The following is a 17,998-nucleotide window of genomic DNA, read 5'->3' on the forward strand; positions in this document are numbered from 1 at the left end:
GCTGACTTTAGAGTTTTACGTTTGAAACATCAGTTTAAGTATTTGTGATATATTTTGTAAATAAACACAGTAATAAGGCAGTATCTAAAAAGCGGAAACCAAAACTAAGGATCAGAGTTTATTGTTTTGTATGTCTGAAGAGCAGGTTTCGTATGTTTGAAAGACAGTGTTTGCTTAAAAAATGTGCATAGATAGGTTTCAGTACAAGGTAGTTTTCTTCAGTTGCACCACAGTTTACAGGCTAATCATTTAGATACCTGCAGACCCAAGCCAACTCGCTCCACCCCTAGACTCTAATATCCATGTCACATAGGATTTTAAAAAAAAGATTCCAATTTTCCCCATTGTCAAAAGTGAAATTCTTAGTTTTCTTTTCTTGGTGGGGTTTCCTTTTTATCCCCCTGGCATGTAATGCAGGGAGATATAGTCGATGCCTCATTCCGCGGTCAGTCCGTCCTTTCAGTCCCAATTTTTATTTTGTTTCCCCAGCATAGCTCTAAAACTGTTAAACATTTTCCACACATATATTGGTAGATGAAACAAACAAAACATAAGTTGACACCTTTTGCTATGCATAGGTTTTCACCTTTTGCTATGCATAGGTTTTGTCATTTTATTTTTCTCAGTTTCCATGGGAACGTTTTGGGCTTGGTCTTAATGGGAGTGGTGGGCTTCGTTTCCGGAGCATAACTTAAAAAAATGTTTTTTTCTGCAAACTTGGTAGATATATCAAACAGAACCTAAGGTGGTGCCCTTTGCTATTTGCACATTTTGGGCATTTTTATGTTTTCTATTGAAAACGATTTAGATTTATTTTCAGAACTGAGGGGTAAGCTTCGTTTCTGGAGCACAACTCAAAAACCTTTCAACAATAATTTGGCAGGCTCGTGAGACCGATCTTGAAGTGGTGCCTTTAGCTATTTACAGATTTTGGGAATTTATAAGTCTAAAACAACATCAAGCTGGACTTTAAGTAACTGTGAATTGTTCTTTCAATTATGGAAAGAGGGGTTGGGGTGGCATAATTAGGTGAAGAAAATTGTTTGGCCAGTTTCACTAAGTATTTAAGCAATATCAGTTAATAACTGGTATCCCGGAGGAAGGGAAGGCATCGACTTTTAAAAACAACCCTTGAGCTATATGACGGTTGTCTCTAAATAATCGAACCTTGACCGGAAAGACCAGTGATAGCGTTATGGCCATCGCTCTATGGATACAATGACGTGTCATCCAAGTCAGCGAGCCTGATCGTGCTATCCCGTTAGTCGCCACCCACGACAAGCATGGGTTACTGAAGATCAATTCTAACCCGGATGTTCACCGGTCACCTAGGAGAAGGTACGTCCGAAGTGCTGTGTTGCACAAGGGAACAGTATTCCTCGACGCAGTGCCCTCAACTACTAGAATCCCGTCCTCCACCGACTAGGCGCAATCCACAGATGTGTTTGCCCATTTTGCCTTTCAAAACCATCATTTGGTTGCTGTGGACCTATTACAGAAAGAGTCCACCCAGCGGAAGAGCTATTTGAGTTACTGAGGCTTCCCTTCACACGTGCGAATTTTATTCCAGATTGTAAATAACCAATATTTCAAGCTTATGTAACAAATTGTTGAAGAGCACTAATAATTAGATTATCGCTTAGGTTAAGTGAAAAGTGAAATCTTTCTCGGGTCACATTTATTTGTGTGCGTAACAAAAATTCTCTCCCCTCCCCCCCACCTTTAAAAAAAAACTGATTTGGTCGCGTCCCGATCATTCATTTGTCCACTTTATGAATGAGTGTCTGTAAGAACGAGTGTGACTGAATCTGTAACTCATTAACACTTGCTGAACTTCCCAAGCTGCATTTCTTAGAGAAAAAAACGTGTTCCCCCCCATCGTCACTTTTTTACTTTGAAAAAAATGTGCCCGAGAAACATTTAATTCTTTTTATGCTGCCTCAATTGTAATACGTGAGCGAGTGAGTTTAGTTTTACGCCGCTTTTACCAACATTCGTGACTTAGTCCTTCCGGTCTCGAATCTTAGACCGTAAACTCTTTAGGCTTGCTCTCTGTCCAAGATCTTGGGGGTAATTATAAATACAGTGAGCTTTAGCTTAACGCCGCTTTTGGCAGTATTTCTGCAATATCACGACGGAGAAGACCAGATATAGGCTTCAAAACGTTTTACTCGTGGGGAATCGAACACAGGTCTTCAGCACGACGAGCGAACGCTTTAACCACTAGGCTATCCCACCGCCCCATTCCAGCATTCCAGATGTAAAGGAATAAGAAAAAAGATCATTCGGCAGATAATGCATTTTATTGGTTGATAAAATAAATAACCTACATTTCAAACAAATCGGCTTCAAGCTCGGTCGTACTGCACCACTCAACACAATACCGTCATGAAAGAGAAATTTCACAATCACTTGCTGGTATCAAAGGCAAACAAACAGGCCCTTTAGCAAGTCGGGGCATCAGTGGGATCACTATTGAAGAAGACCTCTGCCGTGGATCTCTGGGAGTAGCTTCAATGTAGTGTACCTTTTCTATCGCTGAATTAGAATTATCTGCCCAATGCACTGATAGCTTTTTGCTAGCATAGGATGAAGAATCACGTGGCATGTAGCAGTCCAAACGATTCATCTTTGTCATCATCGAAGAACTGTTTTCATCTGAGGGGCTCTTTTCTTTTCCTGACATACATGGAAGAAGCGGGACCTTGGAACCGATGGAATCAGTTGAATGCTCAGAGTCTGCTGGCGAGTCTTGTTCACATCTTTTCATTACATGCTGTATTTCCGTCCTACGTTTAGTTCTTTGTGAAACATGGTCCGATTTGGTAGAGGATTTCAAGGCGGAGCGCCTTTGAGACACTGTGGTCGACATTCCAGGACTATAGCCCTCTACAAGAATCCTTATGTGATTGGATTCTTGTATGATTACTTCTTCTTGCCCAAGGAAAACATCGAGAACCGTCAGGTTACGTTCTTGAGTACACATACTATATTTCTTGTGTCTGTTTTCGCTATGATGAACTGTCTGTTCCGAAGTGGTACCGTCTGCGTGTCGGCTGGAGGAATGTGATAAGTCTGGTCCTATCCTAGTATTTATACAATCAGGCTTCCTAAACTAGGTGTGTACATAGGTGTTGTACACATCCTCTGCATGTGTTTCACAGACTAAACTGTTTATACTAAAATAGCCCCAACATCCCCTACACATTTTATGATCTGAAGTATTTATTCTAGGAACAGCTCCTGGTGGTTGCTTCAAGTGGGATGGAGAAGGATGTTTGTAATGGCGATGGGCAATCCCAATTCGTGACCAACTCGTGTTATTCCGGGACAAGCCGAATAGCAACTCGTGTCCCTGTGCACGCATTTCATATTGGCGCATGAGCACCAGAAGTACAACTGTAAACAAGAACGATAACTCTGTTTCATTGTAGTGCTGTTTTTTTCCATTTATGTAATTATTGTTTTTGTTTATTTCAAATAATTAAACCTCTTAGGTACCACTAAGAGATGGAGATGAAAAGATGTTGTACTGATATATACATTAGCATACTTAGGTCGCAGTACCACATACTAACCTAGGTGTCCTCACATTCTATATATCAGCATAGCTACTTCACAGTACCACACACTAACCTAGGTGTCCTCACATTCTATATATCTGCATAGCTACTTCAGTACCACATACTAACCTAGGTGTCCTCACATTCTATATATCAGCATAGCTACTTCAGTACCACATACTAACCTTGGTGTCCTCACATTCTATATATCAGCATAGCTACTTCACAGTACCACACACTAACCTTGGTGTCCTCACATTCTATATATCAGCATAGCTACTTCACAGTACCACACACTAACCTTGGTGTCCTCACATTCTATATATCAGCATAACTACTTCACAGTACCACACACTAACCTAGGTGTCCTCACATTCTATATATCAGCATAACTACTTCACAGTACCACACACTAACCTTGGTGTCCTCACATTCTGTATATCAGCATAGCTACTTCACAGTACCACACACTAACCTAGGTGTCCTCACATTCTATATATCTGCATAACTACTTCAGTACCACATACTAACCTAGGTGTCCTCACATTCTATATATCAGCATAGCTACTTCAGTACCACATACTAACCTTGGTGTCCTCACATTCTATATATCAGCATAGCTACTTCACAGTACCACACACTAACCTTGGTGTCCTCACATTCTATATATCAGCATAGCTACCTCACAGTACCACACACTAACCTTGGTGTCCTCACATTCTATATATCTGCATAGCTACTTCACAGTACCACACACTAACCTTGGTGTCCTCACATTCTATATATCAGCATAGCTACCTCACAGTACCACACACTAACCTTGGTGTCCTCACATTCTATATATCAGCATAGCTACTTCACAGTACCACATACTAACCTTGGTGTCCTCACATTCTATATATCAGCATAGCTACTTCACAGTACCACATACTAACCTTGGTGTCCTCACATTCTGTATATCAGCATAGCTACTTCACAGTACCACACACTAACCTAGGTGTCCTCACATTCTATATATCAGCATAGCTACTTCACAGTACCACACACTAACCTTGGTGTCCTCACATTCTATATATCAGCATAGCTACTTCACAGTACCACACACTAACCTAGGTGTCCTCACATTCTATATATCAGCATAGCTACTTCACAATACCACACACTAACCTAGGTGTCCTCACATTCTATATATCAGCATAGCTACTTCACAGTACCACACACTAACCTTGGTGTCCTCACATTCTATATATCAGCATAGCTACTTCACAGTACCACATACTAACCTTGGTGTCCTCACATTCTATATATCAGCATAGCTACTTCACAGTACCACACACTAACCTAGGTGTCCTCACATTCTATATATCAGCATAGCTACTTCACAGTACCACACACTAACCTTGGTGTCCTCACATTCTATATATCAGCATAGCTACCTCACAGTACCACACACTAACCTTGGTGTCCTCACATTCTATATATCAGCATAGCTACTTCACAGTACCACATACTAACCTTGGTGTCCTCACATTCTATATATCAGCATAGCTACTTCACAGTACCACACACTAACCTTGGTGTCCTCACATTCTGTATATCAGCATAGCTACTTCACAGTACCACACACTAACCTAGGTGTCCTCACATTCTATATATCAGCATAGCTACTTCACAGTACCACACACTAACCTTGGTGTCCTCACATTCTATATATCAGCATAGCTACTTCACAGTACCACACACTAACCTAGGTGTCCTCACATTCTATATATCAGCATAGCTACTTCACAGTACCACACACTAACCTAGGTGTCCTCACATTCTATATATCAGCATAGCTACTTCACAGTACCACACACTAACCTTGGTGTCCTCACATTCTATATATCAGCATAGCTACTTCACAGTACCACATACTAACCTTGGTGTCCTCACATTCTATATATCAGCATAACTACTTCACAGTACCACACACTAACCTAGGTGTCCTCACATTCTATATATCAGCATAGCTACTTCACAGTACCACACACTAACCTTGGTGTCCTCACATTCTATATATCAGCATAGCTACTTCACAGTACCACATACTAACCTTGGTGTCCTCACATTCTATATATCAGCATAGCTACTTCACAGTACCACATACTAACCTTGGTGTCCTCACATTCTATATATCAGCATAGCTACTTCACAGTACCACATACTAACCTAGGTGTCCTCACATTCTATATATCAGCATAGCTACTTCACAGTACCACATACTAACCTAGGTGTCCTCACATTCTATATATCAGCATAGCTACTTCACAGTACCACATACTAACCTTGGTGTCCTCACATTCTATATATCAGCATAGCTACTTCACAGTACCACATACTAACCTTGGTGTCCTCACATTCTATATATCAGCATAGCTACTTCACAGTACCACACACTAACCTAGGTGTCCTCACATTCTATATATCAGCATAGCTACTTCACAGTACCACATACTAACCTTGGTGTCCTCACATTCTATATATCAGCATAGCTACTTCACAGTACCACATACTAACCTTGGTGTCCTCACATTCTATATATCAGCATAGCTACTTCACAGTACCACACACTAACCTAGGTGTCCTCACATTCTATATATCAGCATAGCTACTTCACAGTACCACACACTAACCTAGGTGTCCTTAAATTTTATAAATCAGCATAGCTACGTCACAGTACCACACACTAACCTAGCTGTCCATTGATTTGAAACGTTCTTTTTTTCATAATTACATTTCCTGAAACTATGGGAAGCGTTCATACAATCACCACAACAAGTCGCAGGGTCGTCAGAAATAAACCTGTGAGTGCCGTTGCGTTAACAAACGCACGTATGTGCATTTGAATCTCTCACCGTCAATCGCATGATTCTTGTGAAAACGTTTCTGTCTGAAACACAGTTCTGTCAGCTACGTTCTTAGTACTTTGAATATGGCAATATGGTTAGCGACCAGTTATCGCCATTTTAGAGTGTTTTCTAACGATTTGCTTCATTATTTCTTATCAGAATGAAATAAAATTTGTCTTGAAGATAGATCAGCTATTCACCGATGTTTTCTGCTTGTTTACAGTTGCCGATTGTGTTTCTCCGATCAACAGGGAGCGCGGTAGTTTAGATTGTGCTTTCCCTGCAACTAACAAGACCAGTTAGCGCCATTTCTGAAGTTTCTATGTCATTCACTTAATTTGACATAAACCTTATAATAAAACTATTGTGTTTCAGACCTTGACATACTGAAGAAATTTCATAATTGGAATTTGTTTAAAAATAAGAAATGTAAAAGAACAAACCTCGTTCTCATTGTGAATGTTGACGGATGCTGATATAAGCTGATGGGAATATGGAGATGCCACCGAGGGGCTGAACTTATCAGAGTTGACATTTCTAGTAGTAGTTTGCAATTTTTGCAGTTTTTGTTTTCTCGGGGGAAAACGAAAAGATAAAGGTGAAAATTGACAGTTATATTTTGTCAGTATCGTCTGCATGTAATCTGTCGAGTCCATAAAACGGAGATGGAAATTTGGGTCAATTCAAGGTGATTGAGTGTTGGCATTATGGGTATGTTCAGAGAAATTATTATCTGCACTTTTTATTGACTGAGTTGTAAAGTCATAGATTCACAGCACGGCCAGGATGATATTTATTCAATTCTCATCATTTATGAAATTTCATGTCAACAAACCAATGGTCACATGACATTATATGAGACGTGAATGTTTATTATGGAACAGCAGATTGGAAACTACAACTATTACTATATCAGAGACGTCTGAATCGGTGCAGGCGCATCCGGTCATAGGCAGCAACACGGGATGATACCACTATCTTCAAAGGTGGCATCATTTAGCCATTGGCAAGCTGTATCGCAAATACGGTTGCGCAGCGTAGAGAATATGACCAGTCTTCTTGTATGCGAGCAAAGCGAGCAAATGTTGGCAACGTACTTCCCTCTGATCGAAAAATATTTTTCATGTCAAAATAAAATCTCATCACCATCAAAGCTGCACTCCCATTTCCTCACTTGGTTGTGCTTTCAGATTGTCTACCCCATGTTGAATAATTGCTCACGTGAAATATGTTCTATTCAACATTTTAAGCGCCCCTTGTGGTATTCAGATTGTTCTTCGCCTCCATTACCCTGCCAGTTCCCGGTTGAACGGAGCGACGGAACAAGAATAAGCAAAATTAAGAAAGAAATACCATATTGCCTAATTTTATCATGAACCTGTTGGAATTTATTTGTCTTATTTGTCGTCTCTATTGTTAGAAATTTCGTAACATTTAAACATTTTAACATTACATGAAAATACTTCTGGCATAATGGACGAATGAAGTAGGGGAGGTAACTAATGTTTCCATATAATACCCTCCTGTTCCTTCACTCCGTTGAACCGGAAGGTGGAAGGGGGAATGGAGGCGAAGAACGGTCTGATGTACCACGAGTTGCGCTTAAAATTTGAATAAAAATATTTCACGTGAGTAATTGTTAAATATGAGGCTGGAGATGTGAGAGAACAATCCAGGTCGCTCTGCCTACTGAACGCGCCAAGAACGTTCCCGACAAAATGGAGATTTCCCAACAATGCTGTTTTCTGCATTACGGAAAGTTTTTAAACAGCTGTGCTTCCGGTGAATGAAGAACTCGCTTGATCTGCGTCAGGAGGTACAAAGTTACTACAAACCATGAGTAGAGAGAACGATTCGTCACCACCTTTCCGTAACCGCCAAGAAGTCGGTATTCGACTTGTCCCGTGAGTGGGTCATGAACAGAGTATACTTGGAGGTTACGGAAACGGGCGAGAGTTGACGAATAGGGGACGAGTCGTCTTGGAGGTTATGGAAAGAGACCAGAGTTGACGAATTGGGGACGAGTCGTCTTGGAGGTTACGGAGAGAGGCGAGAGTTGACGAATTGGGGACGAGTCGTCTTGGAGGTTACGGAAAGAGGCGAGAGTTGACGAATTGGGGACGAGTCGTTTTGGAGGTTACGGAAAGGGGGCGAGTGGTGACAAATGGGGTAATGGGATGCAAATGTAACGTTTAAGATCTATATTGCGATAGGTATGCAGGCTGACAAGCCCTTTCAATATCTATCTGCGCTGACGCTTCCATTGTATCGAAACACTAACCTTTTGCTCTCTGACAGATGGACCTGGGGGTATGGTGTGTGGGAATTTAAATTCCTACAACCGATATAACATTACGAACCTTTGTTGTTATTAATTTCTCAAACCTTTACGATTACATAGCATTTAGGACGATTGGGTGCGATAGGTGTAGTGCTGGGTGCATCGTTGGGCAACAAGCAATTACCATTGCTTATAACCCGGTGTGACCCGAGGGTGTCATAGAAAAGACAGGACATAGCTACCGATTCTATAAACACCGATTTCCAGCGGCCCTTTCATAATAAATAAAACCGTAATTATTTTGATTTTTGCGCACTATCACAACTCAACAGACAATAAGAACTATATACAATCGGAACTTTAAAATCAGAATACTATTGACATTTACGAATCATAAGAACTTTGCAGACAATCAGTACAATGCATACAATCATAAAATACACTCAGATTTACACAAACACTTATAAACATGATAGGACGTAGTGGTTGAAGCGTTCATACAATACACAAACGAGCTTGGTTTCTGTTTTATTGCCATCATTACACAGACAAACTGAAATTTGACAGCAGAGGATTTCTTTTGTAACACACTTAAACCATTGCTGCATTAAGCAAGAAGACAGGAACATGTCACCTGTTACAAAATGGTAACAAGCACAGGTATGTGAGTTACAGTAACACAGCTTGAGTGAATGAGCATGGGTATGACACCGCTATTAACTATATTCCAACAGGGACACCAGAAATGGGCTTCATACACTGTACCCATGTGGGGAATCGAACCCAGATCCTCAGCGTGATGAGCGAACGCTTTAACCACCGCCCCAGGCTGATTCCGAGACGGAATGGTCCTCCGGCGTCTCATCCTTGTAAAAACAGCCGACCGGAGAGTCTTAGCATGTCACCATCCAAACTGGTTTTCATTGTGATGAATGGTTAATCAGTGACCTTTGTATCGTTATTCATGCCTCCATTCACCGATGTACCTGGCTCAGAATCGATTATTGGTGTCGGACATTGAAACACTCATTTATCTGGTGACAAATTGTTTCCAGTCGTAACAACTCGCCCTCGATGATTGCCGTCGATGGGAAATCGTCTCCGAAAATTCGCTAGCTAGCGGTTTTAGAATAGTCCATGATACACCTTCAAGTCATGTGAGATCACAGATAGATACAGTCTCTTGTTTTGTTGGTCGTACGTCGCCGCCGTTTACTTGGAGTTTCTCAATCATCATATATACCTTGTAACATTCGAGATATTTATCGGTCTAACTGGCTCTCATGGTCTGACGAGTAGCCTATCAATACACCAAGAAAAGACCATAATTTACACAAATCGTGCTATGTTTAGGCTATGGAGAAAAGATGCTTCATACATTACCTATCTCCAGCTAACATACAACGTTGTGACACGTTTATTTTACGTCATTTTATGGTAGCGTTGTACCAACGTTATCACAACGTTATCACAACGCTGTACATTTACTGTGCTCTGGGCTCCCCAAAACGTTAAAACAACGCTTCGTATTACTTGGTGTCAGTTTTCTGTAAAACACTTCACTTTGCGTTTTTCACTTCTCTATTCTGCTACAGCTTCAGAATACACACGACCAAAACAAGATTGACACAGACGATTAAACATTGAAGTAAATTTCGTATGAAGAGTTCACTATTGGGAGAACTATTACTATTGACATTAAATAAAACGTTAAGACAGCGTAAAATGCGTTGGTATCAAATATTTTAACCTACTTTAACCTTGTTGCGACGGAAAAGTGAAGTCTCGCAACGACAGGCCACAGCTATTGTAACAACGTAAGTTTAACGATGCGACAACGTGAAATCGTCAGCTGGGGCATCTACTGTAACATTACTACAGAATACGCTTTTGAGGAACGATATCTTAATGCCTCAAATACAGTCTACAGTCCGTCTGGCTCAAAAGCGGACTGATGGGTGGGGTAGGTGAGTGTGTCACTCATTTTGTTCTGGGAAGATAGTACAGAAGTTGATCTTGTTCATGACTGCCAAAGGGGTAAGGGGTCACGATAACTTGTTTAACAAACTATGATGAAAACACTGACACAGCTCACTGAGAAAGGGCCAGCCGCGTGTTCAAGATGCACGTGTATAAGTGCCGAGACAGTTATTGATTCATTAACACGTGCTGTGCCGCCTCCATCCTTTCTCGCACACCATCACTATGAAAAATATGATATGTCATAAAAAACAATGTTTCCACGGAAACCCTTATTGAAGAACGATGACTGAATGCTTTAGATATAACCTGCCATCTAATACAATGTTACCGTGGAAAACATTAAAGAGAAACGATGGCTAATTTTCTGAAAATACAACCTACCATATATTACTATATTACCATGGAAAACATTGTAGAGGAGTGATGGCTAAGTTGTTCAAATACAATCTGTCATGTATTACAATGTTACCTTGGAAAACTCTAGAGAGGATCGATGGCTAAATACTTAAAACGTAATATTATCTGCCACCTACTACAATGCTACTGTGTTAAATATTACAGCGAAACGATAAACGATGAAAAAATGCTTCAAATATTTATCTACTATCGACTACATTGTTACTAACTGTTACAGTGGAAAACATAGAGGATCGATGTCTAAATACTTCAATTACAATCTGCTATACACTACAATGTTACTATGGAAAACATTATAGAGGAACGATGTCTAAATACTTGAAATATAATCTGCCATCCACAATACAATGTTACCATGGGAAATGTTCTAGAGAAACAATGATTAAATGCTTCAAATTTAATCAACCATCTACTTCAATGAAAGTTTATGGAGGAGTGATAGCTTAATGTTTAAACATATGCCTGCCATCCAGATTAATCTTATTATTGAAAATAGTCATTTTGCAGGATGGAAAATTCCGCCCAGTAAATCAGACTTTGTCTATATTTCTCTCCTTCATTATTAGTCCTACTTTTTAGTTGATCCGACTCCTAAAAGGCTCTGAGTAGGAACGAGGTTTGCAGTCTGCAGCTCCACATGTCGTCACAGACGGCAGGAACACGTCATTTTCCATACTCAGGCGATTTTGACGTCGAAATAGATCACTCTCCGACACTTTCCTTCGCGATTCCTGAGATCCGAGATGCGTTGTCCAGCGCCTTTGTTTCGTGCCATCAGTTGTCGTCTGCTTCCAGGGGCCATTTTGTCCATCAGTTGTCGTCTGCTTCCTGCTCAGAAAGACGTAAATATATGTCCCTTTGACCATGACGCGGCGGTGAAACAACCTTTTCTTTTTGTTATCTGATTGTTCTGATTTGTTTTTCGAAGGATCTTTATCACTTTCAGTGTTATTTGTAAGAGTGTCCCGACGGATATCATTCATTACCTTCTGGAAGATCAAAGATCCTTTTGGTAGGGGCGGAAGTGCGTGCGTTTCCCGATACACACAGCTAAAATCCAGACTGACATTGGTATCTGAGTCCTGCAGGAATACAGATCCTTGTAACACCATGATTATCTTTGTAATCCAAACAATTCAATTGTTGTGTCCACGTTTTCAGTTTCCTCCCTACAAGTTTCAGATATAAGCGAAAACAGGCAAAGAACTGAACTTGATTTATAAATGTGGATAAGTCAGTAGTCCATTCGTTGACAGCACATTTATTGTTGGAATGATTTTCCAAGGCGTGTGATAATAGTTTATGTTAACGCCGTCACTTTATCAAATATTGCCTTGAATATATAAATAAGGTCAAGATGTCGGTCAATGTTGACCTATTTACCATATCAACCTGTATCAAAGGAGCGTTGTGACTGGCAGATGCCATGCCAGTGTGAAGTCACACAGGGGTCAGATCACATGTCAAGAGGTCATTCCCCTTTCCATAGTTTTGTAGAAACATGGCGTTTTATGTACTCTTAAAAAAAGTAGGGGATATAGAACTTTCAATTTGGATAGGAAGTGTAAACGTTAACAAACGTTTCTAGGAAAGACATCTTAAGAACGCCCACCATGTCCCTCTATTACCACCTCTAAACACAACGCATGATATGCACGTGCACAACGCAGTGGCCCCATACACGTGCATGGGGTCCCATTCTGGATTTTGACGTTTTTTCATGGAGGTCGAGAAATCACTTTGAACATTAATTTGACATTCATCTTGCATCACACATTTGTTAGTGTTTGTTTCTAGTCGTTTGTTTTAAAATGAAAATCGTATACATGCAAATTACATGCCATACACCAATCGTCTTTCAAAAGCGACTACATTCCAAACAACCATGGTTTTAAGGAAGTGCAAATAATGATGCACGCTCAAAACATTCACCAATATCATATCAACATTGATTGACTGGATACATCTCCTAAATATTTTTAATCGTAAAAAATAAAAAAAAAATGAAGATCCCTACTTTTTTTTGAAGAGTATACATACAGCAGAGCTTCCAAGAGAGAAAAGGATTAACGAAGATACCGGGACCAAAGCCCGACAACACCTGTCCTGGAGAGACCGCTGAATCAAAAGCATAATTGCAAAGTTCCTTCTCTCGTCTTTTAACGGATTCGTGTGTGTATGTTTCATATGAACCCTGTTCGGCCTGAGATTTACCAGTTTTTTCGCGAGAGCGTGACACTAGTAATTAATGCGTCAGCTTCAAATCCATTGCGTGAGAATTTGGAGGTATGTATCGAGTTGTCTATGTATTCGCTACCACGCTTGAAAGTACCGATTTCATGGATAAGTGAGAATGTTTTTAGGCCGCTTTTAGCAACATTCCTGCAACATCACGGTGGGACATCAGAAACGGGCGTCACACACAGTACTTATGTGGGGAGTCGAACCCAGGTCATCGGCTTGACTTTGTCGGGAGAAGCAATGACGGGAGCGGGTAACACATGTCATCATATCCCAATGGTGTAGATCGACGTTCATGATATTGATCACTGGATTGTCTTATATCTGGTAGAGATTCGAGTATTTACACACCGCCGCCATGTAGCTGGAACATTGCTGGGTGCGGCTATGAATAAGAAGAAACAAATGTCGCAGTGTAAGGCTATATACTCACATTCGCATAATTTACCCCTTGAAAACTGTTCCAAATGTCGATTTTCATGAACTTCAGAATATTCAGATATTGTCTTATATTCAGCTTCCTTACTGCTAAATCAGGGTACTTTTTCAACTTTAAGTTATGAAATTATGTTTCTACCCTCGTGAAAACAATCCCAGATAATGGCAATATTAATGAACCCCAGAGTATGTAATGAAGTTGGTTTAATTCCGGTTAAATCTGGACATTTCCACAATTTTGAATTATGAAATTCAGCATTCATTCCAGTGGCCCTTTATAATCCTCCAGAAGTGAAGCCCTAAACCTTTGGAAATGTGAATAGGTAAGCAGTGTTTGCCCTTAACCCCGAATAACTCATAGTCCGATAACCCTGTGGTTAGCTTTTCAAAACTCTCAAAACAAAGATAGTCGTAAGTGCCATACATTATCATTATCATTAACTTAAGACTATCTTAGCTTTAAGAGAGTTTCGAAAATCTAGGTCCAGAACCACAAAATGTTGTGGGTCCAGATCGGAATGTTCAGGCAAATACTCCTATTTATAGGGGATAAATAAACTTTCAGTAATAAGGACCTACAGAAAATAAAAGATGTCGGTCCGAGTCGTGTTCAGTCGGCTTCGGGTCTAAGGACCGGCGTTAATTTCTGTCGCAGAAGGTAAATATTTACCTGGAAACGACTAACTGACATTACCCTAAGACCGATTGAGGATACACCAAATTGAAGATTCGTTTTCAGTAGGATTTGGTATGCAGGCTATAGGATACCAAATTGAAAAAAGTGTTTTTGACACTCAAAATTGAAAAACAAAATGGTCGCCTAAATCACCTAAAATTGTGGTATTTTAACCAATAATAGTATCTAATTTTTTAAATTATGCCCGCTTTTGAGTCACTCGGTCAAACGTTATAAATTAACGATGAGTAAATACTTCAAATGTAAACATGTCGTTCGCTGTCACAATCTATACAATTTAGTGTGTAGCATTGGCTTGACTTCACAACAATCAGTGTCACGGAAGATACGGGACGTGACCTGAGCATGACCCCCTTACCAACACAGGGTGTGGCTCAGGATTGGAACAGTTAATTTATTTCCTGTCTATTGACGGAGATCAACATATCGCTGAATGATACGGACAGGTAACATGTTTATCTTACCAAATAACATTGACAACGTTAAACGGGGGTCGCAGTATTGACCCTTCAAACTATATCGAAGGCCGTCATAGGAATATTTCGGTGCGGTGCTAGATGAATTCTAGAGAGTGACTATATTTCATGGCGCATTCAACAATACTCCGACTATATCATTTTGGATAAGACACATACTTGATGATTCAAGAGCGTCCAGCCGCCATCAAACGTGAGAATTCTGTCCGTTTCCGATACTTTTTCGGACAGTCAAAACATACTATTTAGGTCTACGAAATTCTGACCACGAACACATTCTATTTTGCACAGCAAATATTTTGTAGGACATACAGCATGACTTGGAGGTAAAAATGTTACTAGCAAATTAGAAGGCTTAATCATCTCTATATTCTCCAGAACATATTTATTGTAAACCTTGATACTGAACCTTGAGCAAATCATGCTTTCCCATACACAGTATACACAATAAACAATTCTTATAATGAGGAGGGCGGTGAATAGCCTAGTGATTAATGTGTTGGCTTGTCACGCAGAGGACCCAGGTTCGATTCCCCACATGGGTACAAACACAAACCCACAAAGCAAGCACTGTCACCATGGTGACAATTATCAAATCAGACTTAAAGAGTAATGAAAGTGAAGATCGTAGTTTAAAATGAAGTTAAATGTCAACAAAAACATGACAGTCAACCTCTCTTAATATCTTGCTCTGTAGCTGTTCAAACACACTAATATATTCAAGACTCAGTCTGACGTTGGCATGAATTTCATAGTGTATGATTTATGCACAAAAATAGTAATAAAGAAATTAATTGCTCTTTGAAACACGTTCAATGGGGTTCTTGAAAGTCTACGAAGAAAATCCAGTGAAATGCTCTTGAGATATCTTGCTGCCAATCTTAACATGCAGTTTAATATGCTGAAATCTTCAAAATTAGCCGTGACACGGAAGATTATGTGAAGCACATCAAAATCAACCTTGCGCCTTCCCTAGATAAAGCTTGGTGTCAGATATGAAAAAAGTCCCGTGAATTGTTCTTGAGATATACTGCTGACAACCTTAACATGCAGGTTAACATACTGTAATCTTCATAGCGTCGAAATGACCTTGGAAATTAAGTGAAGGTCACCAAAATCGACTTGGCCTTGCACTTATTTCCTTAGATAAAGCTTATATTGACATATTTCACTGACAGGGTAAAACGTTTAAGTCCCCTCGGGACCTTGAAATGAAGGGTGCGGTCACCAAACATGACTGGGATCTTTCTTATGCCAAATCTGAAAAGAATCTGGCCAACGGTTCAAAAGATATTCTAATTCGTACGTTCGTATGGACGGACGGATGAAACGTATATTCACCACGTAAACGCGTGTTTATGTAATTATATTAAACACGTGACGTGAGGGGCGTGTCTAACACCACTTTTACACTTGAGGCGAAACGACCCGGAATGCTGTCAGATTGAAAATTGCGGGAGACTGTATTCTAAAACTTCTTGGGGAATTCTGAATGTATTCCAACTATTCGGGTCAACTGTTTGTCACCTGCCCGAATGATCTGAACTAGTGGTGAAAGGGTACACCAACGGTACGGTCCGTTTCGGTTCGGTATATGAGATATGGTCATAAGGCTGAAAATTGACAAGAGCCAGACTAAACCTTACATTGTTTAATAACACGGAAAGCTTAACAATAACATCTGTTATTTTGAATGAACCAAATTGTCATTTCAGAAATTATGTTAAATATATTAAATAAATTAACACAACACAAGAATGGAACAGCGGATGGCAAGCGATCCTTCGCGCACTGTTCGTAATAGCCTGCATTCCAAATCTCACGCGAGATCACCCAGGTTGACGCCAGTTTTGTCGAATGATCACAACTATAAATAACACCTAATTTTAGGTCTATTTGTCACATTCATAGCTGATCAGATGTTGAAACATATCGAAGTTTAATATAATGAGTATCAAGTAGATCGTTTTGTTATTTTATCATGAATGAATTGTTGCTGCTGATAATGTTTTTGAAATGATTGGATTAAACAAAGAGAGAAAGAGAGAGAGAGAGAGGGAGAGAGAGAGAGAGAGAACATATTAGAGGTAAGTTTTGTCATGTCACGTGAAAAATTGCCTCTCGATGTAATGTGTTCTCAGTAAATCCAGTCTAGCCATGCATATGATCCTATTTCTAGACGTTTTAGAAAAAGGTATAAAAGGTTTTTTAAATGCGAAAACCAGAAATATCGAATTTTTGGATTCCGTTATGGTATACAGAACCGAAGGCCAAATACAGCGGTTTTAATCAAAAACCGCGGTGTGCCGTTTCACCCCTAATTTAAACATGTTCAATACTTTCAAGGTACATTCAAAATGAAAAAATATCAAACAACATTTGTCGAAGAAGAATTCGAATGAAAAAGCCAAGCCACTTCAAATCCTGTCAGAATGTCCTGAATGTCCTCGAGTGAATCGGAATGTATCGCGACTGCTGCTGCAATTCAGATGGAATATTCTTCGAATGCATTGGAATATTTCGATCACATTTGGAATTCAGCTGGAATGTACCTCGAATACACCTCGAATATACAGCCGGAATGTCCCGAGTGTTCTTCAAATGGGCACTTGTGTCAAGAACATTGTCGCATTGCATAAAACGTGACATGAATGCCTTGGCAGTATGGTGATGAGGAGTAGTATTTGCCGTCACTGGACCATGCTTCCAAATACATAATCCACTACCCATCCGCCCTGGAGATCATGTAGCTGTATATTCTCTGGTCACTGTGGAGAGTAAATGGCCGTACAGTTTCGCCAATAAGTTCTGTATCACAAAAGCATCATCTTATAGAATAAAGCATGGCATATGCTCTACAGCTTGGGTTAAGGGAAACCCACAGGAAATCCTATGCCCCGGTCTTCAAGGCAGTCCTTGAACTCGCACTCGTTGGAGATCTGAGACCCAGACATTCCGTTAGAACCGACGTCCACCCATAAAGACTAGCTGATTATAGCTACGATCGCTTT

The sequence above is a fragment of the Haliotis asinina genome, chromosome 7 (assembly GCF_037392515.1).
Source record: "Haliotis asinina isolate JCU_RB_2024 chromosome 7, JCU_Hal_asi_v2, whole genome shotgun sequence".
NCBI lineage: Eukaryota > Metazoa > Mollusca > Gastropoda > Lepetellida > Haliotidae > Haliotis > Haliotis asinina.